The sequence below is a fragment of the Dermacentor variabilis genome, chromosome 7 (genome assembly GCF_050947875.1).
Source record: "Dermacentor variabilis isolate Ectoservices chromosome 7, ASM5094787v1, whole genome shotgun sequence".
NCBI classification, from domain to species: Eukaryota; Metazoa; Arthropoda; class Arachnida; order Ixodida; family Ixodidae; genus Dermacentor; species Dermacentor variabilis.
The window spans coordinates 21842986-21861839 of NC_134574.1; positions in this window are offsets into that span (position 1 = coordinate 21842986).

The following is an 18854-nucleotide window of genomic DNA, read 5'->3' on the forward strand; positions in this document are numbered from 1 at the left end:
AAGTACTGCCATTGCCACTATGAGGAGATGTCATGTGCAATTTAGCTACTGAGAGTGGAAGTTGGACAGTTGGCTGCAGATGTTAACAGAGGCAAATCTGCCAGTTCGAAATTAATGTCCCAAGTGCGACCTAGAAGCCAGATGGCTTATTTGTAAGGTGGCTCAGAAAAGCTATTCAGCTTCATGAGGTCTATAGTGAAATAAAAATATCTGCAATTAACAAGCATGAACTATTCCACAATTTCAGATTTTATATGTGCAGGGGGGGCAATACAGTTGACTGCATTAGGGGCAACAGTGCATATTCGGAGGAGGAACCTGCAAGAGTCAGCAGCACACACTTGGACATAACATCACAGAGCATCCTTGACGAAAGAGGACTGTCAACCTTTTTCACGATGACTATTCCAAGATGAGATGATGGACAAGGTGTAGTGTAAAGGTCACCAGGCCATTCAAGGGCTTTCCCAATTAGCACTTTAATTCCCTGACTATCATGTGCAAAGTTTGTTGTCATGACAACAGTGGAATCTGCCATGGTACAGACATTGTTGCCTTCAGAAGTCCTTAAGGTAAATTGTGAAAAGCTTGCTATGTGGTACTGAGGCCCAATGCAACGCTCTGCAAGTGGACCACTGCTGTGAATCTGCGAACATTCTACTCCTTGCAAAGAAGGTTGTTTGATGACAAACAACGTACCTTAGGACAGTCGTTCTGCTATTCGGTTAACCAGCTGCTCTAGTGGTTTCTTTGAGTGCCTTACCAACTTCTTGAGGTGATGCATGAAATTTTCTGCTGGAAATGTACTGAAGCTGTCAAGAGCCCCGTATCTCAAGACATCATCAGCCAGATGAACCAATGAATGAACATTATAGGAAATACTGTGCTTTCCATAAATTGACTGGAATGATGAAACAAAACAAATAAGGAGCTCCTTTGCATAGCTGTAGTACTCGAGACAGAGAGAAGGGCTCGAAAGTATGGTGATTGCTGTGTGAAGAATGAGAAAGTGACTGTACAGATTTTTCGACAAAATACCTCTCAGAACACACGGACCTAAATACAAAAGGAAGCAGCGAAGCTCAGTTGCTTTCCAACGATCAATCTCTCTGAGAGATCGTGGCCTCCTGGCAAACTCCTCACAATGTGTCCGTGCTAGCGCCATTAGCCATTTTGACATCCTTTCAATAGATGCTGAAGGCAAACGATGTGGCAATGGGCCTCTCAACCAAAGAATTATCAACTTTTTAGTGACCCCGATACATACTAGGTGCATGTAGTTTAAGGGAAACTGTGAAACAAGGCCAATTGGTAGTGCTGAAAGTGGCGTTTCAGAAACATGGTGTTCTTCCTGCACTCTTTGATCAAAGTCGGCATCTGTTCGCAATGGCGCCTGCGTTTCGGGAAAAACAACTCTTCCTTCTGCATATTCACCTTTTTGTTTGCACTTTCCACAGCCATAGTAGCCAGAATGTAACTTTGTGCCTAAAATAAATGCACGTGCAGGTGCATCACAAATGAAACCTTTCACACTAATGGTAACTGGCTTGCCGTGAACCTGCAGTCCATTATCAAGAAGATGAAGCAAATCTTTGACTAGAGGGCCAAGGAAGTCAGTCAGAGAAGATGGTTTCTGATTTCCATGATAGCATCCAACCAAAAACACACCACTTCCTGGAACGTCAGATGTGCTGGCTAGAATTGGCCAAAACTGGCTTAGTGAGCTTTTACTGAGTGGAAGCCCATCAATATAAAACAACAATGCAATGCTTTGCGACACTAGCGATAAATTCGTACTGTTCGCTAACATTGAATTAATGCTATCTGCAATGCCAAAATGACAGTACGAGCCATTAGCACAGTCCTCAATCAAAGCCACTCGCGGAGTTCGAAGCAGTTTCCGTGCGTCAGATGGCAAGTCCGAAAGACAGGAGTGTGTTTTCAATACTCTGAGTAGTGCGGGCACCGCCGTATGCGTAACATTTTGCTCGCACGCCCAATTTCTCAAGTGGCGAGCCATCTCTGTCGAACCACTCTGTTCGGACGGACGAAACGCTGCCGCGCACTCAATTCGCTCACACGTATCACTTGGCAGCGATGTAGTAGAGCTTGAACTGTCCTGTTCGTCACGAAAAAACACAGCACTCGCTTCTTTGTCTCGCGCACCAATAGGTCCTGACACAGTCCTCTCATGCGAGTCTCGCGACACTTCACTTGTAGAGCCGGAAGTGTGCTCCGAGAAACCATCGTTTGACGCGACACTAACAGATGGAAAAGAAGCTGAATCCACTGTATGCACTTTGTCCGTATCGTCAGTTGAACGTGACTCTCGTTCGACAGTTCCTGGCACGTGAAGATCGCAAACCAAGGGCTCGACTACAGCACTAAGTCGACGATATTTTTGCTGTCGAGATAAAGCCTCAAATGGCTTTTTCTTTCTTTCCATTGTCGTAGCTAGAATTTCTGGAATAATTTAATGAAATTATGTGAAATTTCAGCTTTGCCTCCTAGATCACAAGAGAACGTTCTACTACAAAGGTGCATGCAAATGCATAAACGAGTCTAAACTTCACACCCGCATGTACGGGCGCGCCAAAACAAAAGTTGCGTGCAAGTTGAAGAAAGTAAACGTATACGTACCGTAAGAACTGCACTGCTTCTGCTGGCGCTGGTCAAGGCTTAAACGTGAGCAAAAGAACTATAAGCGGTGCACAAGCTAAAATATAAACCCGATAGAACTTGGCAGGGGAACCATGAGCACCGGTGAGCGAAAGCTAAAGAATGAGCACGCGCCGAAATCAAAACTTTACTGAGAGACGTAGTCCTGAGGAAGGGGAAGATTGGCACTATCCACTGCTATCCACATGAAGTCATAGAGGGAGCGCGGCTCAACAACAATTACCTAAAGCCCAAAAGTGCCTAAATTTCCTCTAAAAGTAGCGAAAGGCTTTAATCTCGCTGCTGTACCGGCCGTGCTACGCGATTGGTGATGTTGATGTTACGCGGCTATCTACCTTTGAATCGGGCGGCAACTTCAGCGCGCCCCCTGATGCTGTACAAGAGCAGATAGCATTTCGCCGTTCTCAAACGGAGTGCACGTTTGCAAACGCGCGCGGTAGATCTGCCGTTGACGATAGCCGATATCGCAATTGTGGATTCTTCACCGCTTGTTCACGCTAAGGGAAAGGAAGGCCTGTGCTCTGGCTGATAGGGACGCTGAACAGGCGCACACATGTGCGCCCGGCCGTTTTTTTCTCTACACTGATTGTCGTTCGATCGTAGCACGATCTTCGATCGTGCTACGCGCCTGGTGGAGTGAACGCTGGTGGCCACTCGGAAAACACGTAGGTGTGGCGATCGAGGGATAAGATCGAAATGACATCAAAGAACCCTGCAGGCTTTTTGTGGTTGTTCACCCAAAGGGGGAAATTTAAGCATCGAAAGACTATGACGCGACGTCAACTAACTGATTGGCTTGTCAAGTGTCACGGAATGAAACGCTGCGCGTCGGGCACGTGCATTTTAAATCTTTTCACGCGCACACCTAAGCGTATCGCGCCTTGTCTGAACAAACATCTAAAAAAGTTCTTGAGTTAGACGCTCTGAAGATGTTCACCAAAATATACTTCGTTGACGTCAGGCGTGGGCTGATACCACAGCTGAGACACAATAGTCTGTTTGATTCACTCTACTTGCCGCTACATAATGTTTCGAAGAACGTCTGTTTAAAGTCTTCGTGTAGACCAAGACGTCTATAGCCGTTTGTAGCCGTTCCGAGAAGTTTTCAAGACGTTTTGTGTTTCGTGGGTAGCGCGGGCTGTAGCCTCTTGGCCAAGTGCAGCGTATTTTCTTGTAAATATACTTGTACATAGCTTTTCGTCTGCGTCTTCCCACGTAACAATATGAAAGGCATCGTCCGAAATGCCCTTCATGAGGTGATGTACCTTGTCCGCCTCCGTCATCGTCGGCTTGACACGCCGGCAGAGGTCGACGATGTCCTCTATGTAGCTGGTGAACCTTTCACCAGTTTGCTGGGATCGGCTTCGTATGCGTTGTTCAGCGCGAAGTTTGCGCACGCAAGAGCGGCTGAAAACTTCTGCGACGCTGGTTTTGAAGCTAGCCCACGTGGGGAGATCGGCTTCGTGGTTTTTGAACCACAGCTTGGCGACGTCTGATAAATAGAAGATCGCGTTGCCGAGCTTTAGGGGATCGTCCAATTTGTCGATGTTGCTGGCGTGTTCATACGATTCCAGCCAATCTTAAACGTCTTTCTCATTGGTGCCGGTGAAGATATCAGGATCCCGCTGACGCTGGGCATCGGCACATACGATGGCTGGAGGAACCGGTGGGGATGTCGGGCTGGGGTCGTCAGGCATGACGGATGGCAGAGTTCGGGTGCGTAATTCTAGGTTGGGGAAAACCGTAGCACCTCCACCAGAATCTAATATGAATACAGCACAAGAGAGCAGCAGGCAGCGTGTCTCAACCAGAGCAGCTCAGGCAATCTCGAGCTCGCGCCTCCCCGGGCGACTGGCGATGTGGCTGCGGCGCCGGGCGTTCCTCTTGACTACACATAAAAAAGCACTTATAATGTCTCGGACACAAAGCGATCTGTTCTCTGCTTGCGTCCATGAAAGGGTTAAGATGCACGCAATATTCAAAGGTAAAACCATGCACATAGTTTTTAAAACGAAACCCTCTTTGCTTCTTCCTTGCTCAGTGGGTGGTGGCTGCTGCAGTCCTGCCAAATATTGGTTACTGTGTGTCTGGCACTCGATATGTGCTGTTTGGCATGTGTCCAAATAGCAACTTGGATTACCTGTTAAGTGCAGCTCAACATGTACCACTGGGTAGAGAAGTAGAACAAAAGGCAAGAAATTAAGTATGCAACAGGAAATTTAAGTAAGCCACAGAGAAGTCGGAAAGCCAGCATCAAAAACAGCCGAGTGTGAACAAAAATGAACTAAACGAGACCAGGACATGCATTGAGTGTAGAGCTATAGAAGTGAATGAGTTATTACATTTTACTGAACATTGCAAAGGCTTCACTTATAACCGATTTTCACATATGCGTGGAATCTGTTAACTTTTCTGTGCAAAACTCTACCGGAAAGGATGTATTGCATCCATCGACATTAATACATTTTCTAGCCTATTTTTTTCAGCCAACACACACATCCCCGTTAAACGAGATAGATCACTGTAGATGGCTGCCACAAGCTTATTACAAGAACTGTGAATAGGAAGCTGTTAGCTACCTGTGGCACGAAATCACGCAAGCGTACATAGTTTTTGTGTGCACATTGACTTCATATGGTTTACTAATTTAATTGGCTCCTATTGCACTCCGACTGAATAGCAATAACACACAGGCCACTTTACGTTCGAGCTGCTCGAAAGCCTGCGAAAGCTGAAGGTGCATTAATAAAAGTTCATAAGTCCATGGCATCAGCGAAAAAATTCAAATCTTCTCTGGTACAGCTGTGCGCTGTCAGAACTGTCTCAATGCATTGCATTGGGCGAACATGCACATATTGGCTGTACCACTTGGATTTCAGCGTGAATGCATAGGCTCGATAAAAAATTCTACCATATTTTGCCGCGAAACTTTTGCTCAGGAGTGGAAAGCGCTGTTTCTGTTGTAAATAGATCTGGCTTGCAAACAAGGCATGTGCATGCTAAATTTCCGGGTAAAAAAAAAGAAAAGGTGTGCTGCATGAACAGAACGTGCTGCAGCCACATAACCTGACCTTTGATCTTCATTGCGCTCACAGATTGAAGGGACGGAACTAAGCGAATGTGTTTCAAATGCTTGATTTCAGCCAGTTGAATTTGCCAACACGGGGATGTCCATCTGTTGTTAGGCTGGCCTCTCTATTTAGAGAATTCTAACTACTGCATTCATTGATGCTGACAGATATCAAATCATTTGTAGCTCAGCATACTGTATTCCGTTTGTCACCAAAATGCTTGAGAACCACTTGAGATCCTTCGATGTCAGCATGCTCATAATCAGCGGGCACCCCATAAGGAAAATAGACAAGGTCAGTTTTGGATGGTATCCTTGCAAGTGCTGAAAGTTCTTGAGATATGAATCAGGTGACACGAGCAATTGTGAGAAGGCTAGGCCACAGAAACTCGCGTTTCTGATTTGTGCTCTATTTGTTCAGCCACATTAAAATACGTGGAGCTTTAAAATGTGAGGAGCCTAGACATCTAAAAGACAAGGAGCAAGCAAATTGAATGCCGCTACCAAGCAAAAAAAATGTGCAAGTGTAAACTGTTGATTTTGACTCTAAAGGCACGTTCCGACCGAAGACGCAGCGGCTAAAGTGGGCAAACCTCCTCGCCAGGCGGGTAAAAGCGGGCGGAAAACAAGGCGCGATTGCTTGCGGACCAATTTCCTTCCGCCCGCTGGAGCTGTCCACTTTGCCGCAGCCAGTCAGAACACCAGACGATGGTGCCACGAGATGGCGACACATGCGCCACAAAAAGGTTAGGTGCTCCGCCTCCTTGGCGGCGAGGGCAGTCAGGCAAGCCGCCCGGTCTGAACAGGCCCGCGCGCTCACCGCGTTGAAAATACGCTTGGCTGCTTAGACGTTGCACTTTTGGTGTGAATGTGCCTTTAAGCAAACACAGCGAGAAGAATCAGTATGCGATGAGAACAATTATTTTGCATTGAGCCAACATTTGACAGTCTGGCCAGGAACTAAAATATCAGTATTTAGATAGCACAAATGTACATATAGCAAAGTGCGGCAAACATTTGCTCATGTGAATGCTTGTTACCTTCTTGCACCACCTGCATTGTCCAGGTTTGTGCTCCAAACAGTACATATCGCAGCGGCCTGAATACTTTACAAACATTCGTCCCAATTGCACTGCTTTTTTCCCTCCAGCATCGATTTCTCAATGCGTCCAAGAAGCCGAGGCGCGTCATGTTTGCAGATGGGTACCATGTGCACACGGGCCCAGGAATAATTGACCAGTTAGCAAAGATCATTCTTAATGCTCTTGCTCAGCAGTTTGGCCATGGTGTCAAGTCACCTGCACATGCTGAACCAGGCGCTGTCTACAAGGCAGTCAAGTGCTGCTTCTGCAATACCAAGGGCCACAAATCAAATCAATGCATCAAGTTTTGTAAGCCAGCTTCTCGAGAGATGTCAACACAACACTAAATGTTGCCTGCCATCAAATAGCCTTTCTCAGGGCCACCCATATGTTGTCCGGCAGGTTTGAGATGCTCCTGACCGTTGCCCTCTAAATTTTCCTGTTTAGCTAGGAATCGCTTTGCTTAGCAAAGTATGTCGTGAAGGTAAGGATGCATATCTGGCATATTGCTAGGATTTTTCTTTCCAATTCTATACTTATAGTTTCTGCAATAACATATGCAGAGCACTGCTCAGACCATGCAGTGCAAAACGGATAAGAAATGTAATATAACTGTTACATTATCTCGGCCCAAGATTTGGGTGTAGCAACGGCATAGTAAGGGTGTTTGTACAATAAGCAGTACAATATACAGGGGGTCTCAGCTAACTTGAGCCGAGGCTTGAAAAGAGAAAGCACGAAAAAGCTATGCCTGCAGAACTCAAATGCAATCAATTCAGTAGACTACCCTTTTGAGCAACTTTAGTACTGTTAAGAACGGCCCGATGACGTGCAAGTTTTGCCTGCCAGTTGCGCCAACGGGCGTCACCTTTTCCTGGAGCGCCGCCGCAAACCTCTAGCCACGGCGTCACCTCGTCGCCATTGTAACTAAACGGCTTCGTCGTGATTGGGACTGAATGAGTTCGACGAAGCAGACTTTGTGCCGCAACACAACACCGCCAACCGTGTCGGCCGCGAGCGGGGGAGTTGCCGCGGGAACGTTGTCGGGGACCCCTTCCCACGCGCCGACCAAGACGCAGGACAGTGGCTACCCGGACGCGCTACCCGGGTCAGCTCCGAGTTCTACGAAGCCCCTCTGACGTCGGCTCCGGACCGTGCACCTGTGTGTGTGTGTGTGTGTGTGTGTGTGTGTGTGTGTGTGTGTGTGTGTGTGTGTGTGTGTGTGTGTGTGTGTGTGTGTGTGTGTGTGTGTGTAAGCCAAGCCGTCCCGGGGAGAGGCGGCGTGTCTACAATGCCTGGACGAACGTTTCCGTCGCCTTGGAATCAAGGGGGGACCGAGTGTATACAAGCCACTGTAATGCGGACGCTGGACACACTTTCTTAAGCAGTCATGTTGGACTGAGACACTCTCTCTAGCAGTCGTGTTAGACTGACGTACTTTCTCTCGCAGTCATGCTAGACTGATGAACTTCATGTAAATACTGTAAATAAACCCATTTTCCTCGTTCTCGATGAGAAGCAGTCCTTCCCTTCATCAACGTTATCAGTGTGGATAAGTTGGACGACGGCATGGGCCAGCTACCTTCTAATTCGTGCCGGACTCCTATCTTGACAACGGATCACGAGCGATGGGATTGAGCCCCCAATCCTGACAACTGGCTGACAGCGGTGAGATGGACTTTGCGACGTGGTGCTGTGTCTTCGGTGAGTGCTTGGTTCTTGCTCTGACTCTCTAGGCTTCATTTTGTGGTTGTTCTGTTTAGAACAGCAGGGAAGCTAGATTGTTGAGTGTTAGCTAGGTTGTACTTTCCTAGCTAGATTTAGAGAGCAGGATCAAGGTAGTAAAGCAGCAATCATGGAGTTAAGGACACTGCTGAGAGACGAATTGTTGATTGTTGGTGAGGAACTGGGCCTAGATGTACACAAGGAAATGCTAAGATTGGAATTATTGGAGCTAATTTCCGAACAGGCCAGTGAGGAAGGAATTGAAATGGGATTGGAACTTCTAAAAAAGAGAGAGAAATGGGAAAGAGAAAGAGGATAACGGGACAGAGAAAAGAGAGAGAGAGAGAGGAACGCGATAAAGATCGCGAGTTAAGAAAAATGCAACTGGAACTTGAAAGCAAACGTTTGGAGTTGTCTCAAGGAAGTGAAGGGGCTCTGGAACGATCAAGTGAGGCAGAATCATACCGCATGGACAGGCTATTAAAGCCATTTGAGGTCGGGACCGACATAGGCTTGTTCCTAAGCAATTTTGAAAGGACTTGCGAAAAGATGAACTTCGGCCCGAGTAATGGCCACAGCGGTTGCTGTCTACGTTGCCGTATGAGGCGGCGGAAGTAATCGCCAGACTGAGTGCACAGGATGCATATGATTATGCAAAAGATAAGGCTAGTCTCCTGCAGAAATACCGCCTTTCAGCCGAAGCTTTTCGTCAAAGGTTTAGGAGCACAGGCAAGAAAGATAGCGAGGGGTATCCGGAGTTTGCATACGGCTTAAAGGCCAACCTAGTCGAGTGGCTGAAAAGCGCGGAAGTGTACGACAGCAGAGATATGATCATTGAATGCATGTGTCTAGAGCAGTTTTACAAAAGCATCCCCCAAGCTGTGAAGCTGTGGGTGCAAGACAGAGGGAATGTAAACACTGTGGAAAGGGCGGCTGAATTAGCCGAAGAGTACGCAACGCGTAGGAAGTTGAACGCCGTGGACGGAAATTGGGACGGTCGAAAAGGACCGCGGAAACCATTTCCGTTCAAAAAGGGTTCGCAGACTAGACAATCGGAGCCTGTAGACGTCGAGAAAAAGCCCGCAGAAAAGATCGAGGAGAAAGCTAACGGCGAAACTGTACAAAAGGAGCAGAAAAGAAGATTCGAATCTTTTAGACCGATCCACTGCTATAATTGCCTCAAACTGGGACATACCGCTGTGAAATGCGGGAAGCCTAGCGTAGTTTTCTCCTGCGTGGAGGAAAAAGACGAGAATATTGAACTTTTGAGCCCATATCATCACGACCTGCAAGTTAATGGCAAGCCATGCCGAGTGCTAAGAGACAGTGCCGCCACGATGGACATTGTCCATCCGTCTTACGTGACGCTAGATGACTTCACCGGAGAAGTAGCATGGATCAAACAGGTTGTAGAAGAACACAGCGTATGTCTGCCCATGACCAAAGTCACAATCAGCGGACCATTCGGGGAGTTAGTGACCGAGGCTGCAGTTTCCAAATTTTTGTCACTGCAGTACCCTTACATCTTTTCGAATCGTTCGAATCGGTTACTGAGTGACAAAGGGCTTAAACTGGGAGAGGACACAGTACAGGCATTGACCCGCGGCCAAGCTCGTAAAATCGCGTCGCTTTCGGCTGAAAATGCACTAGCTGCTCCAGCGGAAGCAGAAAAGGGGATAACTTCAATCCGAGCTAGGCCCGAGGGACAAAAAAACAGTTGAGGAGAGCCTGCCAGCTGACCAGCTCAATGAGAGCGTATCACTAGAGTGTCAAAGTTCAAGCCTGCAGAAAGAGCAAGCTGACGCAATCGCAAGCGAGACAGGGTCGTTATTATCACCGGCCTCAACGAACTTTGATCAGCTCTTACTTGTGGATAGAGAGTCACTGGCAGCCGAGCAAAAGAATGATGATAGCTTAGCTATATTACATCACACAGCTAAAAAGGCACTGCTAGGCGCAACGTGACGATACATGAGAGAGGAGGATTGTTGTATCGGCACTACAGAGATCGAAAGGGTAGGATTTTAGATCAGTTAGTCGTACCTACTAAGTATAGGGAGGACCTTTTGAGTCTCTCTCATGGAAAGGGGTGGTCCTGCCAGCTAGGCATAAACAAGTCAAAGGAAAGATTGCTTATGGAATAGTACTGGCCTGGCTGTTTCAAAGACTTAGAAAACTTTGTAAGATCATGCGACGCCTGCCAGCGCTCGGGTAAACCAGGAGAGACATGGATAGCTTCACTAAAGGTAGTGCCCTTAATAACAGAGCCTTTCAGACGACTTGTAATAGACACGGTAGGGCCTCTACCAAAAACAAAACCGGGTTACAGGTTTACCATGCTGTGTCCGGCTACAAAGTTTCCAGAAGCAATCTCTCTGAAAGAGCTCAGCTCCACCGAAGTAGTAGAGGCGCTTTTGACAGTGTTTGCACGAGTTTGGTTTCCAGTAGAAATTCAGGCGGATCAAGGGTCAGTATTCACCGGCGCACTGACTTCCACATTCTTGCAAAAGTGCGGGGTAAAGTCAATACACAATTCCGTTCATCACACTCAGTCAAACAGCGTAGAGAGGTGGCATTCAGTGCTTAAGCGAGTTTTGCGTGCGCTCTGTTACGAGCACAAGGAGGACTGGGAGAACTGTCTGCCGTCAACTTTGTTTGCTTTGCGAACGGTTCCACATAAAGCGACAGGGTTCTCGCAAGCAGAACTAGTGTATGAGAAGACACTCCATTCTCCACTATGAACGTTAAGAGAGATGTGGGAGGAAAGAGGAGAGTCCTACAGTTTTTGAATACGGGCTAAATCTGCTGGAACGGCTAAACGCAACCCAAGAACTAGTCGGAAAGAACATGGGAGTGGCTCAAAAGAACGCCCAATTCTATTACGACAAGACTGCGAGGCTTCGTACGTTTAACGCCGGAGACCAGGTAATGATCCTCAAACCTTCAAGAAAGAACAAGCTTGAAGTTCACTGGGACGGGCCCGTTAAAGTGTTGCGCGAACTTTCAGATACTAACTATGCTCTGAAAATGCCCGGTCGCAGGAAGGAGGTGAGGATATATCACTGCAATTTGATGAAGCCGTATATAGAGCGGAGCGGAGTCGTTAACTATACCATCAAAGAGCAGGATGGCACTAGTACCAAGTTTAAGGAGTATAGGGCGACCTCCAACTCTGATATCGGCCTAGAAGAAGTAGTAAAACATTCGGTAAGCTCGCATGCTCTTAGACCCGAGCAGGTAGATGAGCTAAAAGGGGCGTTAGGGGAATATCTTGACAGATTCAGCGATCGGCCAGGTAGAACGGAACTAATAATGCATGAAATAGAGCTGACATCAAGCGAACTCGTAAGATCAAAGCCTTACAGGGTGTCTCCAGGACAGAGAGAAATTATGGAGGCAGATATACAGCGCATGCTAGAGTAGGGAGTTATTGAGCTCGCTGAGAGTGACTACACGTCACCGCCAACACTGGTAGAAACCCCTGACAAGGACCCTCGTCCGTGTGTTGACTACGGGAAGTTAAATCCCATCACTAGGGATCAGCTGTACCCGATACCCAACATTGAGGAACGAATTGAAATAGTTATAGAAGTTACGGGACCTCTCTGCCCACTTCTCATCGTACTGTGACGCTGTGGCGCGTCTGAAAAGTCAGGCACGTCGTGTTTCGTGATTGAGCACCTTGTAATGCTAAATACATTTCAACTATAGATCTCGTGCTGGGGTACTGGCAAGTTCCCCTTTCAGAAAGTGCCAGCCGCTATGCCGCGTTCATCTCACCTGTAGGCACTTTTCGCCCTCTCTCACTCAGCTTCGGGCTGAAGAACGCGCCGTTTAGCTTCTCTAAGTTAATGGATATTGTCCTAAAAGACTTGCAGGAGTTCGCCTTGCCATATCTTGATGATGTAGCAATTTTTTCGGACAGCTGGGAACAACACGTATCGCACCTCAAACAGGTGTTCTCATGGTTGAGGGAAGCCGGCTTAACGATGAAAGCGGAAAAGTGTAGATTTGGGTGTTCACAGGTTACTTATCTGGGCCATGTCGGCCAGGGCACGAGACGACCGGCCGAGCTGAAAATAGCTACGATTGGAGAATTTTCTCAGCCGCGCACGAAAACAGGCCTTCGTTCACTTTTGGTACTTGTGGGGTACTATCAACGGTACATTCCTAATTACTCGCAAATGGCAAGTCCATTAACGGACGCCCTCCGAAAGGGAGCACCGAGTAGCGTACACTGGGATAAGGACAAAGAGAACGCTTTCCAAAGTTTGAAAACGCTATTGGTTTCTCGTCCTGTGCTTCGGGTGCCAGACTACACAAATGAATTCATAGTTCAGTGCGACGCGAGCGACAGAGGTATGGGCGTGGTACTTAGTCAGGTCGGCGACGATAACGAGAAGCATCCTATCCTCTATGCCAGCCGTATACTAAATACAAGAGAGGAAGCCTACAGCGCTTCAGAGAAGGAATGCGCTTGTTTTGTTTGGGCCGCCCAGAAGTTGTCGTGTTACTTGTACGGAGCGAAGTTCATCTTCGAGACCGACCACTGTCCTCTGAAGTGGCTCAATCAAATGTCATACAGAAATGGCCGCTTGCTCCGATGGAGCCTCACTCTCCAAGAGTACAACTTCTCCGTTAGATGTAAAAAAGGAAAGTTGCATAGCAATGCGGATGGTTTCAGCCGGCTTATTTGAATTCTGCGTTTAAGGGTCCCGCCTAAATTTTTGGGTTATTATTTTTAATTTTGTTAAGCCAAGAAGTTCCTCTCTCATTTAGCAGGATTCCTTCCATAATTGCTGAATTTGTCAGCACGAAATTGCTTCAAAAATTGGCATAGCGAAATGCAACATTTTTTGTTTCTGCACTTATGTTTTCTTTGAAGCCTAGCGGGTCTAAAGTGAGAGCCAAGGTACGTCATCTCGGCGCAAGGCCGTGTTGTGGGGTTCGTTTTGCAGTTTCCTGTCCTTGTTGGATGTTTTGGGGTGGTGACATCATTACACAAGTGGTCGCTGCGAGCCAAGGCATCACCCCCTGTCCACCAGCCGTTGTTATCCTGCCCAGTGGTTGACAGCGCTGGTCAGTCGAGATTTTCCGGGCCATGGAGGCGCTGTTAAGAACGGCCCGATGACGTGCAAGTTTTGCCTGCCAGTTGCGCCAACGGGCGTCATCTTTTCCTGGAGCGCCGCTGCAAACCTCTAGCCACGGCGTCACCTCGTCGCCATTGTAACTAAACGGCCTCGTCGTGATTGGAACGGAATAAGTTCGACAAAGCAGGCTTTGTGCCGCAACACGACACCGCCAACCGTGTCGGCCGCGAGCGGGGGAGTTGCCGCGGGAACGTTGTCGGGGACCCCTTCCCACGCGCTGACCAAGACGCAGGACAATGGCTACCCGGACGCGCCACCCGGGTAAGCTTCGAGTTCTACGAAGCCCCTCTGACGTCGGCTCCTGACCGTGCACCTGTGTATGTGTTTGTGTGTGTGTAAGCCGTCCTGGGGAGAGGCGGCGTGATTACCATGCCTGGACGAACGTTTCCGTCCCTTGGAATCAAGGGGGGACCGAGTGTATATAAGCCGCTGTTGTGCGGACGCTCGACACGCTTTCTTAAGCAGTCATGTTGGACTGAGACACTCTCTCAAGCGGTCGTGTTAGACTGACGTACTTTCTCTCGCAGTCATGCTAGACTGATGAACTGCATGTAAATACTGTAAATAAACCCATATTCCTCGTTCTCGATGAGAAGCAGTCCTTCCCTTCATCAACGTCATCAACGTGGATAAGTTGGACGACGGCATGGGCCAGCTACCTTCTAATTCATGCCGGACTCCAATCTTGGCAACGGAACACGAGCGATGGGATTGAGCCCCCAATCCTGACAATACTTACGGCTTATTGAGAAATGTCTAACTGCTTTATTTTTATGAAGATAGCTGCTGGGGATATTTTTTTCAGGACAAAAGAAAGCGCACAAAATCGAAAAAAGTACCATGGAACTATGCACTTTGGAGCAGTGACGCGAGTGCTCTCGTGCACAAATGAACAATGCGGCATGCAGACAGAATGTCAAAAATATGCAGATCCGACACACTGTGAAAATTATTTAAGCTAAGCTTTCTTTGCTGCTCGTGTTCATTAATGGCATTAGGCAGTAATGTTAAATGTTACCTTGCATGCACCACTTGTGTTTGTCTGTAGTACACAAAGCTCACAGGCAGATGTGCGCTCTGACGCTCGAGGTGGTGTTGTGCACCATCCATATCCTGCGAGAATGGTGGCACTGTTATTCCCTCACACGGTGCATCGCATGATGGCTGAGGTAGAGAAATCATTTTATTGAATCCTTAGGAGAAATAGCTGCTGCCACGTCCTGTGCCCGACGGACCAGCGCCTGCTGGCGACACGGGCTTCTGTCATGCAGCATGGCCTCCCAGTGTTACATGTAAAGACATTAGTTGAAGTTTTGATGCTGGACCACCACTTGCGTATTGTCGTTTTGACGTCGTGGTGCTGTATTGCAGCTGCGCATCCTGTGCCAATTGTTAGCATGGGCACACTTGCCTTTTTATTTTTTTAGAAACAGCATAAACATGCTGTACCATACCTTAAATTAGCATTATAATATTTTTAGTTTGGCCACAACTGTCACCATGTCTAGCTGTAGCATTTTTCTTTTAAAGAGACCCTATATGAAGGATGCTTTCTGACGGCATCTTTACCTTCTCCTGTGATCATTCAGCGAGCACAAAGATAAGCGCTGCAGCTTCTGCAATGCTTTTGTCTATTCCTTCCAGGCACACAACTCTCAATATATCATTAGCCCTGAAATAGAACACTGCCCGTTGCTCAAAGCAGCTTCAATATAGATTTTAATTGGAACAATAGGCATGGACTTGTGGCAGTATACGACTTTGTATAGGCATAAAAGGCAAGCTAGCATAGTGAGGCATCTCAATGCATTCAACTCCATGTATCTCCAAATAACTAAGCTCAAGCAGGCACTGTCAAAATCCGTGCTTGTCACGGTGAATTAGTGCGGAAACTTGAAGGTGTCGCTTTTCCTTCACTTTTGTGTCTTATGTTTTTGCTAAGGATCTTACCACAGTTAAAGTTGCTCTTGTGGTATTTTAGAAGCGTAATTTACTAATCCCTAGGCGATGTCATTTCCTTCATTTGGTTGCACTGTATGCATCAGTTCAGCATCAGTACAATAAATGGGTCAAATGGCTTAATACGAAATGTAGCCAGGCCTTCTTGGCACGACACTCGTAGATAACATTTTGGTGTTGCTTGGGCGAGACCGAAAGAGAGAAATTGATGCATACAAGCACAAAGGCCAGGCACTGTTCCCTTGTGGCCTGCACAACCACTAGTGCTCAAAGTACAGTCAGTGGAGTAGCAGCTAGTCTTATCAATTCATACTGAGTATTGCAAAGTTAAACATTGCAAGAACTGTAGCTTGGTTTATGGGACAGACACTTACAGCTGCAGCTGAAACGTGGTGTGATCAACATGTACAAGGTTACGATGCTCTTCACACTTTTTAAACTTTGCCATCAATCTGATTACAGCTTTCAGAGGGCACTGTTGCAAAGTCTCCAGAATTCCTTGGAAAATCCTCGCATGCACCTGCCATGTACTATCATGAGCAATATGAAAGGGAACAGAGGAACGCGTGGCAAAGAGCCTCGAAACAGACTCGGAGCGATACGCGGATGGCGCTGTGAAAAACAAAGAGGGAAAGGAGGGTGCTCTTCCACTAACAGTTGGCACTCCCACCACGCTGGCATTTCTACAAAGGAGCAGCTTACGTCATGGATCGTCCGACAGCCGATAAGACGGTAATCGTCGCCAGCGACTTACACCGATTCATTTTCTTATCTTTCGTTCTTTTTTTTTTCTTCGCGCAACTGCTTGATAGTACTTTTAGACCAAGTTTGCCCTATATTTCAAACCGATTCTTTATTTGAATCGATGCACCCGGTTGTCAGTGGCACCTCGAACAGCGGCGGCGCTCGAACCAATGACGACGAAGGAATAGAATAAAGAAAAATTAAAAAAACGAACATTGATAAACTGTATCTCGTGCAAATTTGTTGCACTAAGTTCGTTCAGAAAAATTCACGTAGCACACTGTAGTGGCCCACGGAGAGCCGTCAACTCCGATTTTGTAGGCTCAAGATGCCTCGAGTGCCTCTTAAACAGCGGGAAGATATAATAGAAATGTCCAAAAGAGGTTATACGCAGCGCAATATTGCCCTCCTGACAGGCCGCCCATTCGAAACGGTCTACCGGATTGTCCAGGCTTGCCGAGACGAAGGACGCATAAACGATGCGCCGCACCGCAGACGACCCCGGTCAACAATGAACGACCAAGACCTTTGCATCGTGGCTGCCGTCAGCGACAAACCATTTCTAAGTGCAAGGGACGTTCGAGGTGCTCTTGGCTTGGACAACTTGAGCGACAGCACGGTACGACGAAGGCTTAGAGAAGCAGGACTGCGAAGTCGCATCGCCGCACAGAAACCTCTGCTCACCGCAGCCAACAAAGCAGCTCGCCTGAAGTTCGCTACTGAACACCGCAGCTGGAGCGAGAGCGAGTGGAAGTATGTAGTTTTCTCTGATGAGTCCACGTTTTCGAGCCGCTGGGACCAACGAAAGAGAGTGTGGTGGACCGCAAACACACGCTTATGTCCACAGAATATTCAGGAGGTGGCCGCCAGCGGACGCGTGTCTGTGAGCGTCTGGGGGGCGATCTACCGCGAAGGCCTAGGCCCACTGGTGAGAATTGATGGGAGGTTCACCAGTGCTGCGTATTGCACTCTGCTCGAGCACCAGATGATCCCCCGTGTGTTGAACGGGCCGCACCCAGATGGGTGTTATTTTTTCCCAGCAGGACTTCTCTCCCGTACACACATCGAAGGATGTGGCGCGCCTTTTGGAAGAGCGAGGGGTAATGCAACTTCAGTGGTGCGCGAAGGGTGCCGACATGAACATTATAGAGCACGTTTGGGACCGCATGAAAGTGAACCTTTCGAAGAGGTCACTAGAATTGGCGAACTCTGACCAACTATGGGAAGCAATAAAACACGAGTGGAAGCGCCTTCAGCGTGATACCGCCTTCATCGAGGCTCTCTACGCGTCTCTGCCCCAAGGAATGGAGGCCGTCGTTCAAGTCGACGGTGGCATGACGCGTTATTAGGCCACCAACGAACAAAACAAAGGGCGAGCGTAAGCTGCGATGACGCTATTGCCTTATTTCATTTGCTTCAACATCTTTTTAATATTCGGCAAGCGCCAATAAAATTATTTTGAACTCACCCTTAAAGACCATTTTTCCCTGATTTACAAGATCTACCATAAAGCAATAGCGAAGTCAGGAACAGTGCTACCTTTTGTAACGATTCGGCGCGAAAAGTTATCAGTGACGTAATATCTAACAGAGTTATCGCTGCCTGCTGGCAATGCCATGTTCCGTACTTTGCAGACGCACGGCGGGAGTGCGAACAGTTGTTAGAACAGCGTCCCCCTTTCCACTTTGTTTGCGACGGTGGCCGCTGCGTATCACCCACATAGCTGGGTCTGAGGGTGTTTTCTACGTGTTCCAGTGTTCCCTTTCATATTGCTCATAATAGTACATTGCTTTAGTGTTCGCGTAGACCGGGATGCGGTCTGATTGATTTAGATTGGAGTGACACGGTGATACGCACTCATTGCTCAAGCTCCCAGCTTTATTCCAGGTTGCCAACCGAGTACTCACATTTGGCTAAATGCTGTTAATAGACACTATATTACCCTCCTTGGGGAAAATGAAATGAATACGGACACAATGTGATTAGAGAAACCATAAACGGAAAACAGTTCACGGCTGAAAAGTCGTGAATGTCTCCTACGAACAAACAGTCACAATGTCAGGTTGCGAAATCAGAAAGATGGCGTGGAGGCTTTCTGTTTCTCTTTGGGTAGCGCTCTCTTGGAGAACTCTGGTGGAATGCAGGTGGTGCAGGATCTGGCACTGAGGTGGGTAGAGGATATATGATGTCATTACAGTCAAATGATGTTTTGGCTGGTGCTTGTTTAAGGCCAGAGGCACCTTTGAAAAAACTTGAGTTCCGCGTTATTACTCTATTTCCTCTCGATGCCTTGATTTGTGATCCATGAACTCTGACAATGGTATAAGGGTCTGGATCATAGTACTAAGTGAACTTGTCGTGTCTGTCTTGCTTGCACAAGACTCGCTGACCGACACAGAAGCGATGTGGTTGAGCATGCCTTCGTGCATCAGCATGTTGTTTGTT